Consider the following 8,961-nt stretch of genomic DNA (forward strand, 5'->3'; position numbering starts at 1 on the left):
AGTTTTCTGACCCTCCACTTTCACTTCGATGTCCTCAGGAATACCAAGCAGATTCCTGTAGAACATTTTGTGTTTCTTCTCTTTCAGAAACTGTATCATCTTTCTTATGTCCTTTTTTTCATCACTTATTACGTCTTTCTGGTTATTCTTATTTTTTCCTTTCTTAAAAATATAGTGCTCAGTGGGTTCAATGTGTTCATTGTGAGAATCCTTCATGTAAAGCACAGGCCTATTGTGGTTGAAACTAATAAAAGATAGCTTGCTAATGTTTAGTTTCTTAGTACTGATAAACTCATCAACACTGAGTGAGTTAGCCATGCAGTTAGGGGCGCACAGCTGTGAGCTTGCATTCGGGAGATAGTGGGTTTGAACCCCACTGTCAGTAGCATTGAAGATGGTTTTCCGTGGTTTTCCATTTTCACACCAGGCAAGTGCTGCGAATGTACCTTAGTTAAGGCCGCCCGCTTCCTTCCAATTCCTAGCCCTTTCATATCCCATCATCGCCATAAGACCTATCTGTGTCGACGGGACATAAAGCCAATTGTAAAAAAAAAAAAAAAAAATCAGCAAGGTTCCCAAAGTTGATGAAATCTTCTCCCTCCATCTTAATGGCAATGAGTGGATTTGGAATGTCGAGATGAAGTGATGAGCCCGAATATATCATTTGGAACTGATGATGATGATGCTCGTTGTTTAAAGGTGACCTAACATCTAGGTCATCAGGCCCTGAAAATGAAAACCTACAACCTGTTTTCCAGTCATTGACCGGGTCAGGGATGTAATGAATGAATCATAAGCCTATAGGCTATTAGTACGATGGGGTCGCCACTCCCAAAGTGATTTATTAATGACTGATAGATGCTATGAAATGAGAAGGGAGAGAGTTGCTGGAATGAAAGATGACAGGGAAAACTGGAGTACCCGGAGAAAAACCTGTCCCGTCTCCGCTTTGTCCAGCACAAATTTCACATGGAGTGACCGGGATTTGAACCACGGTATCCAGCGATGAGTGGCCGACATGCTGCCATCTGAGCCACGGAGGATCCGTCATCAGCCCCTAATGGCACAAAATGTAAGGACAATTATAAACCTGTAATCCTCCACTGACCAGAATTCAAAACATGAGGACGAAGAATGAATGGATGGATATGAAGTGAAAACAATCAGTGGATCCAACCTGTAATGCCCCACTTTTCCAGAAATTAGCGTTAAACAATAGTATTACTGACCAAGGGACTGCTTCTAAAGCACAATACTGAATCGATTGTGCTTGTAGTCTAAACGGGTCCAAAATCCAGGTCATCGGCCCCTCATAATGGTACTTATCGCTAGGAAAGTAGAACCATGGTATTTGTCATGTTGCGGTACTAATCAAAATTAGCATAGACTTGTGGTATTCCACACATTATGGTACTACTCACAGGTAATGTAATGCGCACATGTAACACAGACGTATGGTGTTTTGCACATTGTGTCGCTATGTACAGGCAATGCAAACCTATGGTTTTCTTCACATAAGCGGACTAACCACAGAAACTCGCACTATCCCGTGGTGTTCCTTACATAGTGGGTACTAATCATAGACAAGGCAGAACCATGGTGTTGCTCATATAGTGGTATGAATCACAGGTACTGTAAACCGCACCCTGAGCACGCACTGTCGTTAATGATCACAAACCTATTGTGTACCTAACATAGTGGTACTAAGCGTAAGTAAAAGCGACCCATGGTGTTCCCTGCGTGGTGGTACTAATTACAAGTAGTATCACAGTTCTAATTTGATCATCCCTTGGTCACCCCTTTTAGTCACCTACGCCAGGCAAGGGATACCGTGGGTGTATTCTTCATCTGCGTTCCCCACCCACAGGAAGACATCTGGAACTTTTTTGAAGCCACTTATCTTTTTTTTTCTGATGAGACTGAAGTATCTGTCACAGCCCATGAAACTGTTACTGGAAAGCAAGAACTTCAGTTCAGTTGAGTCAAATCCATGCTTAGCCACAAGGTATGTCATAGCTACAATAATCATATCATTTTTAGATTCGATAATACAGCTTTTGGGCTTTAGTCATGTCAAGAAAACAAGATGAAATTCTTTTCATTTTGTGGAGACTTCACTCCGCATCTTCAGAAGAGAAACTTGTATGTACATGAGGACGACTTCTCTAATAATGATGGTTTGAATTTGAGAATACTATTGGTCTATTGTAAGTAGTATTTTCGTTTGTCACCAGATGGCTTACATGCACTAGCCTTCTGTATGGAAATAGACGATGCCATCTTAGCACCATTCAACATGTTTCCTGTTCAGTATGTATGTGCGTTATAAAGTAAACAACAAGGCCAGAATGTAGTAGAAGATTTTTTAAAAATAAAATGAAGTGCAATGAAAGATTGACAAGGAAGAATAGAGTTGAAGATAGAAAGAAAAGTATGTCAACGGAAAAAGAAGAGAAAAATGTGTTTGAATAAGGCAAGGGGGTAGGGTTGGCAGAAAAAATGACATACTAAAACAGCGTTGAAGACACGAGCATGAAAAGAAGTAACAGATGTATACAGGTTATGAAAGTGTGACACATATCCTAAAATGAACCATCTAATGATGAGGGGAGTATGAATTTGGAAGAAAACAAAACAAAATAACAATAGTGAAGAACAAGTAACAGATACACCTAAGTAAATTATTAATGGCTGGTAACCACGTATTACTTAATTGATAGCCAGTGTCCCTATTGAAATTATTAGGATTTTTATGCATGTCCACTGCTTCCCATATAATCCTAGACCTGAATTATTGTGTTTGTGATGGGCAGTCTGAGGCGAGGTCTTGGGATTTCTTGAGACTAGCGCAGGCACTATTTCTCGCGAGAAATTTTGAGAGATCTCGAGAGCGTTGTCCCCGCATTGTGTGCCAAGCAGCGTGTCATAGGCCTACAGGTAGATGGAGCTGAATGTTGTTTGTGCCAAGTATGTGAATAGCCAATCACGGGCCTTCTCCATTCCATGAATACATTTCAACAAGCAACTAGGGCGTTAATTTCTACCAAGATCTATTTTGACGCAGTTGCCGTCGGCTGTAACTTGATCCGAGTATATATAACTTCTTCCTGCATACATTGAGCAGTTCAACTCAGTTTATGGATATGTTTGCGATGACTAAACAGACCAATCCTGGCAAAAAACGTACGCCCACACAAATCACACTGGATGGATGCAGGAGGGCGGGGTTGTAATTGACAAAGTTTTCTTGCTTGTCACTTGGCCTCTTGATCTCTGCAGCATTCTCTTTCAAACAAGTTGACAGCGATGGATGTAGTGTTCCGCCACAGTGAATGGTCCACAGCACATTCTTCCCATGTCTGTAAATTTATACCAGTTGCCTTCATGTTGTGTTTCAGTTGGTCCTTAAAACGCCTAAGAGGGGCTCCATGAGATCTACTGCCGGAGCAAAGTTCACCACAAAGAATTTGGCAGGGAAGTCTGGTATCACCCATGCGGTGAACATGGCTTAACCATCTCAGTTGATGAGCAATGATTGTTGCCTCAACGCTATTTAGCTGCGCTTTGTCGAGAAATGTCGTGTTGGTCACATAGTCCTCCCACTTAATATTCAAGATGTATCCCATTTTCTGTTGGTGGAAGCGCTCAAGTATTTTGATATCACGGTGATAGAGTATCCAACTTTCACAGCCATACAGCAGCGTGGAAATGACAACAGCTTTGTACACCATGAGTTTGGTATGCAGTTTTAGGTCGTATCCATGAAGACTCTGTGCATTAACCTTCCAAATGCTGCATGAGCAACCCCAGTTCTTTCATCAACATCCTGTTCGCAGGTACACCATTTAGACGAGATATTTCCAAGATATGAAAAGTGATCAAGCTGTTCCAGCGTTGTGTCTAAGATGGAGATACTGATCTCAGGAAGAGTTAATTCTGGGGCAGGTTGTGCAAGTACCTTCATTTTTTTCGCATTAATGACAAGACCAAAGTGATCACATGCAGCAGGAGTTGCAGTGCCATTGGCATACTGCAGTTCTGTTATCCGGGTAACCAGAGTACGTCTTTATGAGCCAAGTCTTGCCAGATTGAAAAGGCCTCCATCAAAACAAAATTTAATCTCCATGCCTAAATTGTTTGCAGATGATTCATGTAGCATGGTAGCTATGTACAATGCAAAGAGTGTAGGAGCAAGCACATAGCCTTGTTTCAATCCATGAGTGATTGGGAACGAATCTGATACTCAGTTACCATAGAGAATCTGTACAGACATGCCATCATGAAGAGCTCGAACCAATTCCACATAATGTTCAGGACATCCAAAATGTCTCAGTACGTTCCATATAGCAGATCTTGGTACTGAATCAAAGACTTTTCCAAGATCATAGAAAACTAAATACAGAGCTGTTGTTGCTTTCTGCATTTTTCCTAGAGTTGTCCAGCACAGAACATCATATCTGTTGTGCCTCCGGAGGTTCGGAAACCACATTGAGTCTCAGGCAAAATCCTCTCTGAGATAACTTGGAGCCGGTTTAATAGAATACTTGCAAGAATTTTACCTGCAAATGACAAAATGACAGTAGTTCCCACATACACTACGATCACCTTTCTTGAAGATAGTGATGGTAGCATTCTTAAGTCGTCAGGTACTTCTCGAGTTTCCCAAATCAAGATGATGAGTGAGTCTTCAAGGGTATACCTCGATTTTGTATCAGTTCCAGAGGGATGTTATGAGGACCATGAGCCTTTTTGGTTTTAGTTGATTGAGTGCTTTCGTGAAGTCTCTGTATGTGGGCTGCCATTCATGGTTGGAGGCATGATTTAGAAGCGCAGAGAAATGTTCCTTCCAATGCTCTAAAATTTCTCTATTATCAGTTAAAATTATGGGAGTTGTCAGCAGTCTTCAATGACCCCGATGAAGATCTAATTGGACCATATATCTCCTTTATGCTAGCATAGAAGTTTTGCAGGTCGCGGGCATCAGATAGTTTTTGCAATTCTTCAGCTATTTGTTGCCACCAGTTATTCTTGATTTCCCTAATTTGTGCCTGACATTTTTTAAGTTCCAAGAAATGTGATTTCTTCACATCGGAAGACAGATCTTGAAGAGAGGATAGATGGGCTTCCCGTTTGGCATTGATCAGACATTTAATTTCTTCATTATTTTCATCAAACCAGTCTTGTCTTTTTTCCTCACAAAACCAATTGTTTCCTCAGCTGACTCAGTGATGACCTTCTGAAAGATGGCCCACTCCTGATTTGTACTATCACTGCTGGCTGGATGACTAGCCAGTTTGTTTGAGATTTTATTTCTGTAATCTGTAGCAATGGATTCAATATGAAGTTCAGAAGTATCAAATTTCTCCCTGGGCATGTTGTGGATGGTTCTTCTTGGTTTGCGACAGATTGAGATTCTCAGCCGCCAAAAAAGGAGCTTTTGATCTGTCCAGCAGTCATCAACGTTTCTTGCAGTCCTTGTGACAAGGACATCTTTTTTTATCACATTATCTGGTGATGATATAGTCAAGGATGTGCCAGTGCTTTGAGCGAGGATGCATCCAAGTGGTCTTGTAGCAATTAGGCAGGCATAACCGAGTATTAGTAATAAAGAGTTCATGTTCAGCACATAAACCAAGGAGCAGTAGACCATTGGCATTACAGTTGTCAAGTCCATATGTTTTCACATCACATTGCCCCATAATTGATGATCTATACCAATTCTGGCATTGAAATCGCCAAGTAGTAAGAGCTTGTCTCTTGGTGGTACTTTGGTGATGGTAGTGCTCAGCAGGTTGTAGAATTGGTCTTTAGCTTCTACATCAGTATCCAAGGTGGGAGCATATGCGCATATGAGTGTTATAGATTTGGCTCCAGAGAGTGGGATTCGGAAAGCCATAATTCTTTCGCTGACAGCGGTTGGAGTTAGCTGATAATCATACACCAATGTGGTCTTCTCAGCAAATCCAACAGCATAAATGAGGTGTTCTCTCTCATCTTTTTCCTTCCAGAAGATTGTGTAGCCTGAGCTGAACTCTGTAAGTTTACCTTCCCTGGACAGTCTGGTTTCACTTAAGGCAGCAATATCAATGTTCATTCATCCAAGCTCATTGGTGACAAGCGCTGTTCTCTCTCAGGTCTGTTATTGTTTTTCAAATCAAGTAGGGTTCGAACATTCCAGTTTCCTATACTCAAAGTTTTGGTAATCTTCGTTTTTTGACCACATAAGGGGTAACCTGCCGGGTGCGGCCTCACAGCCGGCTGAGAATGTGACTCAAATGCAAAGAGGAGAAGAATTCCACCTAATCAATACTTGTTTATTGTTATTATTAAAAATACAGGACCAGTTTCGACCCTAGCGGGTCATCCTCAGCTGAACAAAGCTTGTACTCAACATGCTCCCAAACCATATACAACCTCAGGACTACAATAGCAGTAAGTACACATATAGATTCTCTCACATGACTCAAAGACATTCCTTCAACATATTAGTATCACTCACATCTTATTCTTATCTTTCACAGATAATCATTATACCCTCACACAACTACAAAAAAGGAAGGGAGCCACCACTCTGGTTTAATGCCATACAACTTTACTTAACACGTTCGCGGCCGCTCGGATATCGGCAACCATTACCGTGGTACCGTATTACTTTTTTTGTTTAAAGGAGTTCATTTCTGTGTCCTTATGCATTTTAGATTATTATTTTGATTATGTCAATATTATTTATGTGCATACGAGCTATGATGCACATGCTGTGTCAGCGGCACTACCGATGAGCATTTCGCCTTTGGTGCCGTTTGACGCAGCATTTGCGTCATGGCTGGTAATGAAGTGGAACGAGAAAAATAATGTATTTTTCGATTGTAGAACTTCTTTACAACATAAAAATAAATTTTTGAACATTTCACACAAAAATACTGTGCAGTAGAATCTTATTATTGCTGTGTGAACAATGTATACTTACATTACTCCATAAGCTGTACAATGTAACTAGTCATTAGAGTGTGCTACTTTTCAGTGACATTTCCTCGCAAAAATAACTCTTCTGCAAATGTGTTACATTCAGTTACAATGTTATTCAGCAAGTTGTCATCTGCAAGCAAGCGAAAATAATCAATAGGTTTCGCGTCACTTGGCAGTGGAACCTTCATTCCCGGCCGACCAATAAAGTTTGTTTCATTGATGACGAATCCAAGAAATGACCCCTGAAATATTGCCCATGTTACTTGGCGGGAGATTTGGAGATGAGATATTACTTGTGTCTTCCTCATCTTCTGTAATGTGAGAATTTTGAGTAGACGATCGACACACACATCCGTGATTAAAATTCTCACTTAGGTGGCTACAGTCACTTTTCACACTGTCATCACTGTCGTCACTATCAATGCTGTCACTGTCACTAGCGTTCAAGAGACCTTCCAGACTATCATCATTAATTGCAAGTCGCCTGTGTATCCCGCTAAGACGGGGTTTCTCCCAGTGAGAAGGTTCTGAAACTTCGCTGTTCCTTCTTGACATCGCAGAAATGTATGCCGACTTCTAATGGCTACAGAGATTGTAACTAAGAATTGATCTGATGCCCAGATGGTGCATATGTTTAATAACACCTTAACAATGCACAGATAAGAGGTCTGTTTGTTTACATACATATTGGCGGAAATACGAGCTTCAATATTTGGCGTAGAGTGTGACGCACGTGTCGTCATCGGCACTGAGTGAAAGTGAAGTCATGACGCACATGTGTCGTCATCGGCTGCGAACGTGTTAATAAGGCACAGGACATCCTGACTCATCTTTTAATGTAAACAACAGGATTTTATATATGGCAAGCTGTATTCTCTACACTTCCATCCAAGCCTCAACCGAATCTACACTACTTCAATGTTTTGCCTTTCGTGTACATATGGTGACAAAAAAACCCTTTTAAACGAGAAATTGGTATTCTAATATGTAACTCTAATTACAATTTAAGCCATTGAGTTTTTAATATAATATACAGTTATGAACAATAAGACTTAATTACAATAGTCAAACTGAAGAATCAAGAAACAGTGCAAGCCATAAACTCAAACATTCACAAGCATGAAAGTGTTTTACATATATGTTTTCATTTCATGCATACTTATAAGTTAGTTATAAGTTCAGGAATATTCACTTCTCATAGATGTGCATTCATGCATGTCACATAGACAAATGATAACACATACTTAATCTCCAATTTGACAAATGCCCTACTCACGAGTACAACCTGACATGTTATCGTCACATGATATTCCTTTTTAGATATGATAACGTTTGCAACTGCACGATGTGTTATGTGTATGTGTGTTCAGCTGAGGATGACCCACTAGGGTCGAAACCAGTCCTGTATTTTTAATAATAACAATAAACAAGTATTGATTAAGTGGAATTCTTCTCCTCTTTGCATTTGTGTGAATCATCAATACAGAAATGAAGCTCATAGATTATGATGAGAGTGTGACTTCCGATGTTTAGCCCACAGTTTCTAGTGCCTTCCCCATTCAGCGTGGGCTGCAGTGATCCTAAATAGGCCTGCCCAAACAATGCAGGACCGAATTCCTGAGTAGTCACGGGGTCTCAGGAAGACTAGGAAAAAGTGCCACAAGCTGGATTTTGTTTAAGGTGGATCGCAGCTTGCAAGGAATTGACCCACATGCTATGATCTTCGAACTATACCCTACGGCACAAATGAAATGCGACACGCAGGTTCTAGTATCACGACTGCAATGGACTGCCGCAGGACTCAAAATACCACTGAGTTGCGCCTTCACAGCCAGTCCGTCTGGCATGACCTCATCTGCCTCCATGACCATTGAGAACCAATTTTTACTATGCGAGAGAGAACTAGAAGAATTGTGGCCATGTGCACTTCATGATCTGATTTGATTTGTTTATTTATCATCAACAGAGTTATTAATTCTTCAATTACAGATGATA

This window comes from Anabrus simplex, chromosome 3 (genome assembly GCF_040414725.1).
Source record: "Anabrus simplex isolate iqAnaSimp1 chromosome 3, ASM4041472v1, whole genome shotgun sequence".
NCBI classification, from domain to species: Eukaryota; Metazoa; Arthropoda; class Insecta; order Orthoptera; family Tettigoniidae; genus Anabrus; species Anabrus simplex.